Consider the following 15,904-nt stretch of genomic DNA (forward strand, 5'->3'; position numbering starts at 1 on the left):
AAAATTTTTGTGAAAATATTCTGTGATTTGGTTAGCCGACTAAATGAAAACTTCATTTCACTTCAAACTACGACTACTGTATTTATCAAATCTTTAATTTGCCGCATTATTTAGAAAAATGGCGATACTGGAAGCTATTGTCAAATGATTGTCAAAACAAACTGCAAGGAACCATCCAAAACAGAGATTGATTTTGGTGTGTGTTTTTTTATAATTAACTACCTGAATCCTGTGTTTTAATTGTTCATTATATCTAAGGTAAGTACATAATTAACGTATTACTATTAAAATTTTAAACTTAGTCATACACAGAACGAAATATGGGAAATTCTTACAAAGTCGTGAAAAATTAACATTTATTGTTCTTAATAAAAGCATTGAGATCAATGATTTCTAGTACGATTCGCTAGTAATATTAGTCGATGATTGAGATCTAACACTTGGTACTGGGAACTCAGTTATTAAAAGTAGATTGATCACTGAGCCATTAAATAATCTTCACATTTGTGCAGGTTGTGCTTGTTAGTAATATTTTTGTGAGGCATAACTATCATGTGCCAAGAAAAAAGATTGAATAGGACATTAATATTGTATTTTATTTCCAGGATGGCGCCTTTAAGAAAAGTCTCAGATCGACAAATGGACATTTTGTTGGAGTTCGTTGAAAGACATAAAGAGCTTGCTGTTGGCCGGTACCCTCCCGGCCCACTAGGCATACAATCAGCACGTTGGCTATGGGACAGTGCAGCATTACAAATACCTATATGAATTATATTCAATTGGGTCTGGAGTTACAAAAACTGGTAAAAAATTCTGACGGGCATTCACATGTAAAGTGACAATGTGCAATTTAACTTAAAGGTTAAAGTAGAAAAATTATTTTAATAATGATTATAGTAAGACTGGTAGAAGAAAAATGTGATAGGAAGTTATGTGATTTAAAATCAAAAATAAAAGCCATTAATATAAATTGTGTTTTTTATTACTAAATTATACATATACAGCAAAAATCAGCCTATCAGTCATGTTATTTTAGTTCCTTAAAATTCACAGCCTCTGGACAAGGTTGGCCCTCATGCGCCCTGCATCTGCATCAGCAGCACCATAAGCCACGTTACCAATATCATCATCATCATCATCAGCCTATGTCAACCCACTGCAGGGTATAGGCCTCCTCCATGTTATGCCAAGTCCCACGGTCCTGTGCTACACTCATCCAGTTTGGTCCAGTCACTCTCCTAATGTAATGTCAAACGTTACCAATATGCTGCACCCGAATGTTACCAGCAGCAGGCAAGTTGTCGTCACTGGTATATTGTGTGCATTTGCTATATTGTGTAGTATACAGCAGTCATTTACTATTTTCGCAGCTTTGGTGGGCTCATAGTGAAGCACACGGTGTGCCAGCAAACATCTCCAGCGTGTTTTAAGGGCCCCTATGCACCGCTCCACAGTATTACTGACACGGCAATGTAGATCAGTGTAGTGTTCTTCTGGGGATCCTTCAGCTGCATAGAGGATAGGTGTTAACATCCATGGCCGTAGAGCATAACCAGAGTCCCCTGAAACCAATTTTAAAAAAACAGTTAGGTACCTATACTTACTGAAAAAAAACAAATACCTACTGAAATAATTTCCTCCTAACTAATTAGGTACTTACTATTTACTAATTATAGAAGACCAAAAATTTGCAAGATTCACAAAACAAACATCAAAGAAATATTATTTTGTTCAAGATCATAAGAACAAGAAGACAATTAAAAAAAAATGTTATTTTCTACATTCTATGGTGACTCTATGGTTTAAAAGCTACTATTTACTAGTTGCCCAAGACAAGACGGTTGGCCAACCCAAATTAGTACTTATGATTCCAACTATCCGATACAAAATACCAATCTCGGGTTTCGATAAAATATTCGCATACAAAATTTTAACAAGATGGCGGCCGGTGGGTATTGAAGCCCATACCAACTATGACGTCATTATTCGACCCCAACCGAACATACACAATACGAATAGTGTCAAAATTTGCTTTTTGACAGTAAGATCACGGTGAAGAGAGTTATCAACGAGATAGAAAATAACCCCGCAGGCAGCTGTTTACGTTTTGTATCGTTATTTTGTGCGATCACATCGCAAACTTTTGTTATATCTTATTGTTTATATGCTTAATAAGACGTCTCCAATAAAGTAAAATTATATCGTGCTTTCGCGTTAAATTCCCGTATACTATGTTAAATGCCAGGAGGTGAATTTCCCTGTGTTTTGTGCCTAACTTTGTGAGTGTCAGTTTTTGATATTGTTTGGGATTTGCAGCTTCCTATTAGCAAATTGGTAAGTACCTCCTATTTCCAATTACACTCTAATCTAAGCTACCACGTATACGAATTGTTATATTTTAATTGTAGCCTCATAAAAGTGACGGGTTCGGTAATCAGCGTCACTTACTTAAAATTCGCGTTTCTAAGCTTGCGTAATTTTAAAGTAGTGTGCAAAGTTGTGTAGACATGGTCAGTGTGTGAAGTTGGGTATTTGGAGGACGTGGTTTGGCCGTGCGCGTGCGCTGCATACAGCGGCGGCGGCGGTGGCGGCGGGGCAGCGCGCTGCGATCAGCGAAAGTTGTCTGCTCTTGATATCGAGGAAGTAATGCCAGACATCGGACACTCCGCGCAAGCGGCCAGACCAGTTTACAACACTTGATGTAACCAAATATCTTTAGTGTACTTTTACTTTCCTTATCAGCTGTGCTTGGGACTATCTCATTGCCAGATGACCCTTACATACCTTACTGTGTGTGCTGTTATTGTTCTACTCAACAGTTACTTTTATTATTCAATTATGTATATGAACTAAAATATAGGTGCACATGCATATACTTGAATGCTATAATACTGCAGATATATGCTATAAAATTATTGATCAAATTGCTATAAGAATCTTATAAGCATTGAATAACTTCAGCTACAAACATATCAACACAACATCACAATAAATTTGTGATCAATTTCAAGACAATAACAGCATTGTTTGTCAACAAAATTAAACCAAATAAACAATGTCCATCATATTTTTTATTTAATAAATAAACAGTTGCCATTTTTCGACCACTCAAGATGATACCTTGTTATTTATACTATGGTTCATTTCAATTCATATTTTATACATTACATGTAATAATAATAGTAAAATTCAATTATTATTACAACAGATCCACACTGGTATCATATGTTCCATATACTTACATTTGGTGGACATTGAGCATGCTGCGACTGACACTAATCTGACCAGCCCAAATCACAGCGACAAACCCTAGTGTAGGTCTTGTGTTTGTGGTGTAATGTTTGCATATTTTACAAAATAATACCAATAATCACTAACAATGAATAAATGAATCAGGTACAGGAATATTTGTTTGAAAATTTTAGTAAATCTATAACGAAAAAACAATTAACATGTATAAGGTTGTCTGGCAGAGATCGCTTTTAGTGATAAGACCACCTTTTGTACCCTTATTAAGTTACATTTTGTTAATTTTATTATTCTGTTTTGGTGTATAAATAAAGTGTATTCTATCTATCTATCTATCTATAAGATAAAATTATTTGGGAACTTAAATCCTCAATATCCTATCCTGCATAAAGTGTTTGTTTTTAAATAGCCTATTTGGTTGGTAAAGTGGTTTACACTTGCTAAAATTTTGAGAGTTTGTCTTATTCTCTGTCCATATTTTGCCAGAAATGGTTTTTAAAAATATTTGTTTTGTGATAGGGTACATAGATATGCCTTTGACGCGATGTGTTAAGTGGGTCGCAATCGCATCACGTCACGTCAAACAGCCTATAGTCCAGTCAAGAAATGAGGTGTAGAGTGCGTGAGCAGGTAACTAAGCGATTCCTTCAGAATCTTGTTCAGGGGGCTTAGGTTGTTAACATACCAAAAGTCCTGACTCCTAGGTGATGAGCGGGGGGGAGGAGGGGGGGATAAAGGTACGAATTTTTGGTTTTTTGCTTATATCTCAGAAACGGTGCATCGGAGACAAATATTATTAACTAATAAAATGGAGCTCTTAAAATTATCTAAAACTTTTATTGTATATGTTTTTTTCTAATTCCTAACCGTTTTCGAGCTATTACCCTCGGAAAAAGTTGAAATTTACAAGAAAAATGTATTCATGTCAAAAATATTATAAACATTTCATCATATTGTCTTAACCTATTCATAAACGAAAAAAATGAAGAGGAAAGAAGTTGTAGATTTTTTTAATCCCTTTTAGAATATATTACATATGCTGGTCAATGTCCAACCCGCCTAAAGTTAGAGCTATTTTAAACTTGCATTTTGGTAAAGTCACTGACATAACTCACCGAATTAGTAAGCTTAAGTGTGAGTAAAATAGCTGTAACTTTAGGTGGGTTGAACGTTAGCCAGCATATATATATTCTAAAAGGGAATTTAAAAATCTACAACTTCTTTCCTCTTCATTTTTTTCGTTTATGAATAGGTTTAGACAATATGATGCAATGTTTATGAATGTTTTGACATGAATACATTTCTCTTGTAAATTTCAACTTTTTCCGAGGGTAATAGCTCGAAAACGGTTAGGAATCAGAAAAAAACATATACTATAAAAGTTTTAGATAATTTTAAGAACTTAATTTCATTAGTTGAAAATATTTCTCTCCGATGCACCGTTTTCTAGATATAAGCTAAAAACCAGAAATTCGTACCTTTGTCCCCCCCTCCTCCCCCCCGCTCATCACCTAGGAGTCAGGACTTTTGGTATGTTAACAACCTAAGCCCCCTGAACAAGTTTCTGAAGGAATCGCTTAGTTACCTGCTCACGCACTCTACACCTCACTTTGACTCATTTATTGACTGGACTACTACAACTTTTCAGGCCACTGCACTTATATTACAGTCAGGATTTATCGTGATTTCATGTAATGATTCATCATATACATTGTCTTGCTTCTAAGGTATTAAATCTAGCTTTGCCACAAGCCGACAAAAAGGTTTTTCCCTGTTTGACTATATTACATACATTGAATTGATATGAAGTAGGTAAACATAGACACTATATTTCTGTGCCTACAATAGTCGGACGTGACTTGGTCATGGTTATGTTTTATGTTATCATAAACTCGCCGCACCTTATGTAGTTATACATGACTATAACGCGCCCTATTTCCGGTGCAAAATCAAATTCGAACAGTAGAGTACAAAGTTAATTTAGTGACAACACTGTAACTATGAAGAGATTTATTTATGAAAGAAAGGTAAGTATGAGCAAAGTTCAGAAGCGATATTGTTGGGCCATATTAGGTTAGGACAGTGTCCAAATGATCATCCATAAACTATTTCGTAAATGTACATAATCTACTTATGTAGATGGCTCTTGAAGATGGCTTTATCGCAATTTATGTATTGTTTCACAAAATTGTGATTTAAGTGAAAAAAATAACTCTTGTTATCCCTTATTAACAGACACCACTTCACTTACTATCATACTGACTGGCTGACTGCGGACTTTGCTGTAATAGTTTGAAATAGTCATAAACGGTATTTTTCTGTGACTGGACTTTCTGAAAAGTTTGCCTATCAGTCTCAAGTTGGGTGATAAAATAGATTTATTGGCGACATGGTGTCGATGTGTGATGTGGGGGTCGCATAACTCGTGCCAAATGAACTAAAACGAGTTATCTAGGAGTCTTTTTTTTTGTTGTTAGAATCATGATGTCCAACTTTTTCGCTTAGCAAAAATAAGAGGAAAAGTTTGAAAGGCATTTATTGTGTGGTTTAATAATAACAATAAAAAGATTGTTTCTTCCTTGTTCGTTTCATCAGGACCTTTTCATTTCCCGCAACAGTGTGGAATTTCCGTTAAATTTTCCTCAATTGAATTCTAATCACTTACGATAACATTATTAGAAATTATATCTCTATTGGGAACCACACACAGCCCAGTCGGCCTGTTTCCCTGTGGCTATAGATGTAATAGATCTGGTCTATTACCAGAATAGATAACATAAAATACATTCAAATGTACTCATTCCAGTACACGTGTTGCAATATTATCTTTACTTGGAGTAAATAAAGCTAGGTACTGCTCGCTAAGCATAAGTTACAGTGACCTACTGGCTTGCCAACTCAGGTTATTAGCAATCATATTATTATGATAAAATACTTAAAAGCATAATATTAAACGGGAGCTCATACCTATTATTATTTATTTGCGATAGAAGTGTGCCGAGGGCATTGCCTATAATGTTCAGAGTCGTTGCGTGTGCCACTGTGGATGATGCTTTCAAATACTATCATGGAAATTATTTTCCCATCCCGTCCCGTCAGTCCAGTCAATAATATTGTCTATTACCCGTAATTGGTAAAGTTTTATATACTTACCTAATTACAAAGCCGAGGTATAATTGCCGCGAATGAAACAGGTTTATTCGTGAAGGACATGAACTGTATAATTTACAGAAAGAGCCGCGCTCGGCCCAAGACTGATGTGATAAGATTTAAAAGGCGGATATGAAATTATGCCTAATTCGAAGTTGCTGAGTGAACGGCTGGCCTTGCCTCCACGTCACACGGCTAGCCGTATTTGCAACTGCAAGGGATAAGCCACTTTATTGCGATATGTTTACGGTCGGATATCCCTGTTGTTCGTCTGCAACACGTTTGCCATAATTGGCCAGGGCATAGTTAGTTGGCTTAAATATTTCTTCACGATTCTACATACATAAATATAGGAGTATATAATACACCTGTGCAGTACACATCCTCGAGTTACATTATACATGTGACCTCGTTTGTGTAAATTATTTCCTTTTGTTTTTATTAACTAAGAGGGAATAAAATTTAATTACTGTACATAAACTGACGGACCTATTAAGCATTTGATGGAATATATAATTTAGCGTTGGTATATTAAATAAATAAATTGAAATTATCTAATAAATGTATTTGATTATTCAATCTACATAATCATATAAATCTGGCACCATGAAACTTAATTATACCCAGATATGCATACCTCTGTAGGTACATATTATTATTACGTAGCTGCCGTAACGTATTCATTACGTTGGAACCAAGTTTCGTTGCACGCAATTAAAGAATTAATTAACTGAGTTAGCTGCAAACTTGTTGGCACACTAAACTGCCTGTAATTGTTTCCTAAAAGAACTTTAAAGTCCCTACTTACTGCACTTTATGATAATAAATTATAGTTGTTAGTACAGACCTTTCTTGAATGTTAGCTAGTAAAAGTTGGTATGTACCTACAGAGTTGTTAATGTTAGAGACCTTTAGTTTGAGTAATTACAGCACCAGCAGCTAGCTGCTCTTCTATTTTGTATTACATTTATAATATAGTTAGGCACAACAAGTGTATACATCTACATAATAATTATAGATGTCATCATCATCATCAGGTCCTGGGATCCCTAATCAGGGACATAGGGCTCAAAGTGTAGATTTCCACTCTGACCGGTCCTGTGCCACGCCTTCGACTTCGGGCCAGCTCATGCCGAGGGCGGCTGCCTCCTGCACGACAGTGGGACGCCACGTGGTTTTTGGCCGTCCCCTCTTTCGCTTGCCAGATGCAGCCCACTTTGTCAGGGCGATTTTGGGTGGATGGTCTTCGGATCTCCGCAGCGTATGACCAATCCAGCTAAACTTCTTAAAGCCGGATTTCCGAGTCAATTCTCCTCTGGTTGGTCAGTCTCCATAACTCCGTATTCGAGATAGTTCGCGGCCAGAATACCTTTAGTATCTGTCTAAGGCATTTGTTGACAAACAATTACAGATGTATTTAATATTATTAATAACGCTTTTATTATGATGTAACTTTGTAATGTAGAGTTAGGAGTTTATGAAAGCCAAGGCTATATGGTAGATTGACCTAGACCTTGGAAGTGTCGAACTGGGGCATAGATGACTAAATCCAGAAGAATTGTTGATTGTTGACTAGCTACCTAGTAGATATCCTTCACTTGTAAAAACCTAACTTTGAAATAAAAACTGTTGTCGGACATCGAACTTTTACACTTTGTGTAGAGTGGACAGAGCTATACGAAAAAACTAATAAAATATTAAGAAAGTACTCATTTCATTTGCAATGTGAACAGTTGACGCGACTCATCTGCTTCCATTCGTATTTGTCTCTGTAGTACTTTTCTCTAAGTAAGTTTCATCTGGATTATACCCCGGCGAAGGAGCTCGCAGTAGTCTAATCGAGTTAACGCGGTGCTAGCACGGTGCCCAGACTTCTGGAAGGTTTGTTAGCACAATTATAATTTGCAGAACTACTTAAGGGGATCCCTAAAGCTAAAATGCTAAAGTCGGCTTGATATACTTGATTAGATTGGAAAAACGGTGGCTTCTATCACATTGATAAAAATATATTTTGTAGCAGAGGGTATACTGAACATGTTAGTTGCTTATAAATTGGTGCAGGATTATAATAAGTATGTTAAAAAAAATTGCAAACACACCATGTCTTTTGCCATTTTTTGACTTATTATGAAAAAACCCTCGAAATCAGAGGGCCCATTTTCATGGAATCTTATATGTATGTGTAGGTAATTAAATTCTTAACAAAGTTACCTTAAAGAGTTGGATTTAATGGACCAGAAGTCAACTTTTTTTGCAAAAAACTAATAAATTCCGGTTTAAAAATGATGACACCGTGACAGATTTCAGATTTCTTCAGTCGTCGCCCTGGTGGCGGCCTGTTAGGAGCGATACCCACGCCATTTTATTTTTTATCAAATATTTCACAAAAACTGATTAAATCAACAAATTATGACTACAAGTATTATAATACATATGCATTTGCTATGGAAAGTTAATTTTCTAATCATTTTAGATGCAGAAAAGCCGAAAATTCTTAGAAAACATTTCGCCTTTTCGATTTGTTTACATTTTTTACTATAGAGTTACAGATGCATAGATAAAGGTAAACATTGCACATAATGACACTTATTAGATTCTCCGAATAAGAACTATACGGTCAATGCAGTATGCCAAAGCGCGAGCCTGTTTATATTCTGAGGGGTAATTTATTTTATTTTAACGGTTGTGTATGGTAGGTAAGCTACACAATATACAGGGTGTTGAAAAGTAAGTTCATAATTTGTTTTATTTGAAACCAAAAACCGTAGTTAATTAAAAATATATATATTTTAAGATGTGGTAGTCTGTACACTACAGGTTGTTAAAAATAAGTAAGTATTTTTAAAAATTGAAGATCTAAAATTTACATAATTTTTTAAATCTATTTAGCAAGCTTTGCAAAAAAGCGGTTAAGTGCGACTGTATCTCGCCATGAAAAAAATGAAATGTTTACTGTAGCTATGAATTTTATGCGTTACAAGTGGAATAAAATACCGCATAATATTATGTACAACTATGTAAGAGCCTAGTTTTTAAAAAAAAACTCATAAGAAAATATTAAATACACAGTTTTTTTAACCCCTGAAGGAAATAGAGGGGTGTTATAAGTTTAAAGTAAGAGCTGAATTTTTTTTTTAAATTAGGGTGATAGGTAATGTATATTTTTAATGATTTTTTCAAATAGATAAATGTTATACCATTTTTAAATTGCCATAAAATTACCTATAGTTATAGTTATAGAAAAGGGCAGGGCTACCAGTGCCCATTCGCCACTGCAACCTAAAAGATCTATAAATTATGACTCCCCATGCCGAGTCTCACTCTACAGACCCAGGTCTTTTATAAACCTGATATTACTTATACAGGATGTTGCAAAAAGGGTATACTGTGCCGAAAGGGTTTGACTCAGGGGTTATTCTGAACAACTTTTGTTCTCCAAGTTTTGGAAATTCTCGAAAAATAAATTCGGTCTCTATAGTAAAAAGTCACGTGATCGAATAAGTTTCTATGTAAATGGTTTTGTTACGTGAATTTTCAAAATTGTAGAAGAAAAGTGGATCAGAATGGCACCTAAATCCACTTTTGGCTAAGCTTTATACCCTTTTTTCAATACCTTGTATAAAATATCGTCAGCGTCACCTTAGATCGTAATCATCGTAACTCCTCGTGACCAAATTTTAGAGGAGACAAAAATACTGTTTTATTTGTAGTTCTAGTTGGCATACTACCCACCTAAAGTTTTTTTTAACTAGCCTAAAAATGATTTGTTTAGACAGTCTATCTTCCTGTTCAACCGCAGCCTGAGTGCCAGTGACTCAATGACTGAAAGGAGGCCATTAGTGCTCCTAAATAAATAAAGCAGGCCTGTAGATTATCTTTCAGTGTACCGACACATCTGATTGCTGTAAGAGCCTGATAAGCTCTTCGAACGAGTCATACCTCTGTGGTGGTACGGTTTCGACCTTTCGGACAGTCAGTTTGGCATCCGAAATGCGGATTCGAATAGTGGGTACAATACTTTGCGTTCGTTCACTGTCGGAGCAGGATAAGAACCACGGGCGAGTTGTTGCGCTGGCTGTTTGCTTAAAAATAGTAACCGCGTTCAACTCTATCCCCTAGAGGGCGAACCTTTAGGGCGGCTCCTGTATACCATCACTTGTCTTCTTATCTGCAGAAAATTGACAGAGGTCATACGTGTCTAACAAGTACATTAAGGATGCGAAAAGAGAGGGTTTGTTTTCACTGAAGAAGTTCAGTTGCGGAGTTCCACAGCGGTAGGTCTTGGACCCCTCTGCTGTGGAACTTGGCATACAACGCGGTCCTGCAAATCAAGCTCGCAAACGGCGTTAGCACAGTGCATTTTTCTAATGTCACACAGGTCGTGAGGTAGGCTGAGAGCCTCCTTCGGGGATGACATCCCAATGATTCAGTACGAAAAAATTGCTGCAGCTGTGCTCGCCATGCAGTGCATGGGCTACTTCCGAATCTGGGGGGCTGTTGCAAAGGAGTCCGTTGCCTCTATACGGTACGGGTTCCGTGCGATCTATGATCCTTCCGGGAGCACCTGTCTTGTCAAGTCGAAGAAGATTGGTTGGAGGACAGGACAGCAGGAAGCTGCAGCAGCCGTCATGCTGTGATTCGACGCATAGATGCAAAAAAAAGTTGAAAGTAACTTCATGTTAATAAAATATTAGATCTTAATTTAACAACATAACATTGCAAAAAAAAATTAACATTGTTGAGTATGTTACACACTCTCGCCTTGTACTAATGTACTCCCTTGCGGGGGTACTTACATGTTATTATTTTTCTGGTGACCTCCCCATATCCCTTTGCCAGCTACGTAACCTTTTGTGACACCCTGTATATGCAGAGTTCTGCAAACTACTGTTCTGCTTTTGAAACACCAAAAAAAAACAGGTCGTCTAACTAAAAGGTCACGTGACCAAAAAAAAATTATATGAAGAAGCGTTTTTTTCATGAATATAAAAAATTACGTAGGATAAAAGTTTTTCAGAGTGACGCCTGAGTAACGCCCTTTCGGCTAACTATACTTTTTTTATTACACGGGGGCAGAGTTTAATACAACACCCTGAACTATTAAACTCTGATAATATTTTCGCGATTTTTTTACATTCTGATTTCATTTCCTGGCTTAGAAATAACATCAATAACATGCTGCACACGTAGGTTTCGGCATAGTATTAAACCCTTTTTGCAACAACCTGTATATAAATATCGGCACGGGTACGACTTTATATATAATTAATTATTAAATATTAAAAATACTTTCAAATAAAAATAAATATTTTCGTATCACAAAACAATATTACTTACTTAGTATATTTTGAACAAAGTGGCATGTCTTCACTTTTATGTTTTCGAGTACTATGTTAAAATTTCATGTCATTGTCCGTAGAACGCCCCGCATACCTCAACCCCCCCTCACTAGATTTGACAGATTCTGATTTTCTTCCAGCTTTAGTGACAGCCTTAACTCCCCACTGCAAGATGTTGCACGAAAATCTTCAGCTGGGAATTTCCACGCTTAGCTCCCTGCTTCTTTGTATGGTCTTACTCGTAGTATGTTTTTATGGAACGTACGGACGAATACTAGGACTCGTTTTGGGGCAATAAACGCAGATAGTTTATTTATACGTTTCCAAAGTCTAAGAATTCTAAGATACACATCTGCGGAATAGAAATTGTTTATACAGGATTGGACCTCATATTTTTTGTTTAGTTTGACTGTTACTCAGTAGTAACCCTGGCAAATGTTATTATATTTCATTAGTTGTAATTACTATGCCACTCTTCTATGGAGGAAAATTTATATCAGTACACATAATTGTAATAAATCATTTTTATATTACGTTGCATTTTGATTATGTTAGCATTTCTGAAATTTGGAACAATTTGTCCTGCATTGAAGTCCCAGTCAAAGCAGTTGTTATAGCGAGGAACTTCTTTCTTTAATTCAAATTTTAGGTAATTTGGTGTTTTTTAAAAATAATAGTAGTCTCATAACATACATAATTACTAGAACAAGTTTGATAGTCGGTCGACTGAGTAGTCGACCAACACTGCGCCAGGCACCTTCGATTTGGGTTAGAATACCTGCAGAATCGCGCGCTCCAAACATTACATATTACAAATGCATTAACGGAACTACTTAGCATGACAAACAGTGATTAAGTCCTGGGTTTCGACTTCACAATACTGAGCCGAATAATTTTTCCATTACAGCGATTTATTCAGCGCCCTCTTGAATCCTAATTTGTGTCCGGCGATACGAGTATTTTTTTAAATATTTTTGGTGGGAAATACTTTTAATTTTTCTTACTATTTTTCTTTTGCTGTGAGTTATTTATAGTATTTGTGTTAATATTATAAATACATCAATATACTACTTTGGTTGATGACAGTAAAGGCCGATGTATCAATTCGTAACACGAATTGATGAATTTAGTATGGAGTTACTTAATTGAAAGGTGAGTTATTAGACATTATTACAGTTGGTGGACCTTTGTGGTGGACCAAAAGGTTTAATTTTAAATTGTGTTCGTAACACCATTGGCCTTGGCTTATGACAACATACATACTTAAGTATATATTTTTAACTTAAACGTTACCATTGTTATTATAAGACTTCTTTTGTCTTGACATTGCAAATAGTATCCGGTTCCTGCTTTACTTTCAGGGGCTTGTGAATGTGGATATGGCTGACATTTGGTCTCGAAACGCCCCAAGTGTCGTTCATTGTCTTTTCAAGATATTCTGCGATTTTTCGTCTGTGACCTTTGTTTTTGACAGCGCCGGGTGGTTTAATGACTTCAGTCTAATGGTTCTAGCTTCAGGGTGCATGTGGCATTTCCTACTTTGTTACTATGAAAATAAAGGTAGTTTTTATATGAATGATTGACTACTTGAGCCATTCTTGATATCACTTACGGCGATGAACTTAATGTCTGATTTTGACTATGACCTACGAGGAACATATTATATTTTTATTTTGCGTTGAGTAATTACCTACAACATAACAAGTTTTAATTGTGTTTTCCTGCTTCTATCCAGTTTGTGTTGGTACTTAGCAAACGCGAACGTAATGCAATTATTTATAAATTTACAACGAACAGGAAAATCTGAACTATACTGAAGCTATGCTTACAACTAAATATGTAAGTTAATCATTCATGAGTCTTTCAGTCCATGGTATCATGGAGTGGCAACATTACATATACTGTTCTGAGCTTGAAAATACAGTAAACTGTAATCACGTGTATGTACAGTCAGCTGCATAAGTAGCTATACACACACTTATGTACCTTGTCAAACTGAAACCGCCTATCAATTCATTGAAACATTGATGGTTCGTCAGTTTGACAAAGTACAGAAGTGTATGGATAGCAGAAACCGTCAAAAACTAAATCGAATAATTGAATACGAAAATACTTACAAGAAGATTTGCCTCCTTATGAAATAAATTTAAATTCTAGACAAGGATTTAGCAACAAATCTTCATGTCCAAGACGTGCCGAAACTGTCAAGCGGAGAGCGAGCGCGGGCGGTGGCACGAATTGTTTCCACTTCCACTCACTCGCGATACTTTTGAGATGACGGATAGACAGACGGATCTTGTCCTTATGTATGTGAAAGATCAAAAAGACTGCAAATCATGCGATTCCTTAACTTGGTATTTTGTTATAGTCTTAATAGGTACTGTACTTTAAATAGTTTTGAAGGGATACACATGAAACTTCACAATAATAGAGGTTTAGATCAAAATATCAGAGGCTACTTTTTTCCCCGGAAATGTTTATTATACTAAGGGAGCGAATCTCACAGGGTCTTTTTTTTCATTAGAGGTCTAATTTAGACACACACGTATATACATTCAAAATGAATCAAATCACCTTATAGTCTCTTCATTGATAGGAGAAAATAAGCTAACGCCTATTCCATTTCACTTGATACTTTCGCTGCTGCAGTCATCCATCAACTAATTATGTAGTCGCATCACTATTTTATTTACATTCTTTGTATGTACTAGGCATGTATACCTCTACAGTCATCATCGGTGAAATGTATTGCTTGTAGTAATAAGTAGTATGTTGGTTGAGGGTACACTACAGAATTCCGAATTACTTTTTTACGAATATGAAAATAACGATTTTCGTAATTACGAATTTCATAGTTCCGAATAATTCACAATCCCGAATTTTAAGTTTCCGAATAGCGAAAATCACGAATAGTATAATAAACGAAATTTCAAACAACAGATTTATTAAAATGACGAAAGTCAATTTTCCGAATATTATTATTTTGATGTTTCAAAAGTACGATTATTTATTATATCGAATTGTTAAAATTACGAATTCCGAAGTTTTAGTATTCCGAAAATACAAATTCCGCAATGTTTCTTAGTGAATAGTCAGTGTTTATTAACATCATAATCTGTATACAAACAAAAATAAATAAGCTATATTATATGAAACGCTCCGCTCCGCTTCGCTGCGCTCCGCTTTGTTTTTCGATATCTATGTGCACCTAACACGCTCCTCCTCGCTTTGCTCGTCGTCGCACCTATCTTTAGGTTTAGGTCCTAAGCTTTTTAAGATTAAACACCGTAAAAATCCGAGCAATTGTATTGCTTTTTTCTGTAACTTAACAACAAGTACTACAAATAGTTTACTATTTAACAAAACTTGACAAACTTTGTTTACTCTATATTTGAAACGCTCCGCTCCGCTTCGCTGCGCTCCGCTTTGTTTTTCGATATCTATGTGCACCTAACACGCTCCTCCTCGCTTTGCTCGTCGTCGCACCTATCTTTAGGTTTAGGTTCCAGGGTTTTTAAAGTGCGTATGCTTTGATTTGTTGTGAAACTTAACAACAAATAGTTTTCTATTTAACAATATGTCTTTTAAGCCGTATGTTAAACGTTCCGCTGCGTTCCGCTTTGTTTTTAGACATCTTTGTGCACCTAACACGCTCCTCCTCGCTTTGCTCGTCGTCGCACCAATTTTTTGGTTTAGGTTCTAAAGTTTTAAAGACGTTTATGATTTTTTATCAAAATCACGAATTATCATATTTCCGATCGGGATTTGAATTTTTCGTGATTATAATTAATCGGTATTTTATTTTTCGTATATTAAAGTAATCGTATTTTTTAACGCTCGTATATTTAACAATCGTAATAATAAATATTCGTAATTATAATATTCGAAATTATAATTTTCGTGATTTTTATAATTCGGTATTTTAAAAAATCGGTATTGCAATATTTCGTAAATTACATATTCGGTGTTATCAAATTCGGAAAAATGTTTTTCGGAATATTTGGGTGTTCCCGTTGGTTGATGACTGATGTTAACGAAAAAACACAAACTTTAAGTTTAATTTCATGGATTGTTTCTATTTTATTTAAATTTAATATTAAAAGATTCGCCAATTTCATTTACAATTCATTTCGATTGCAAGTTTCTCGAAGATTCGATACCAAGCA

General features: G+C 35.6%; 1 protein-coding gene across 4 annotated transcripts in view; it reads left to right on the plus strand.

Moving 5' to 3' along the window:
• The first annotated feature begins 2,093 nt into the window (after window positions 1–2,093).
• LOC105393727 (furin-like protease 2) overlaps window positions 2,094–15,904 on the plus strand; it is a 173,804-nt gene continuing 159,993 nt past the window's right edge. For all 4 annotated transcript variants that reach the window (XM_048628528.1, XM_038115820.2, XM_048628529.1 and 1 more), the window contains exon 1: window positions 2,094–2,334. The gene's annotated coding sequence lies outside the window, so the exon portion shown is untranslated. The remainder of the gene's footprint in view (window positions 2,335–15,904) is intronic.

Source organism: Plutella xylostella, chromosome 21, assembly GCF_932276165.1.
Source record: "Plutella xylostella chromosome 21, ilPluXylo3.1, whole genome shotgun sequence".
Lineage (NCBI taxonomy): Eukaryota > Metazoa > Arthropoda > Insecta > Lepidoptera > Plutellidae > Plutella > Plutella xylostella.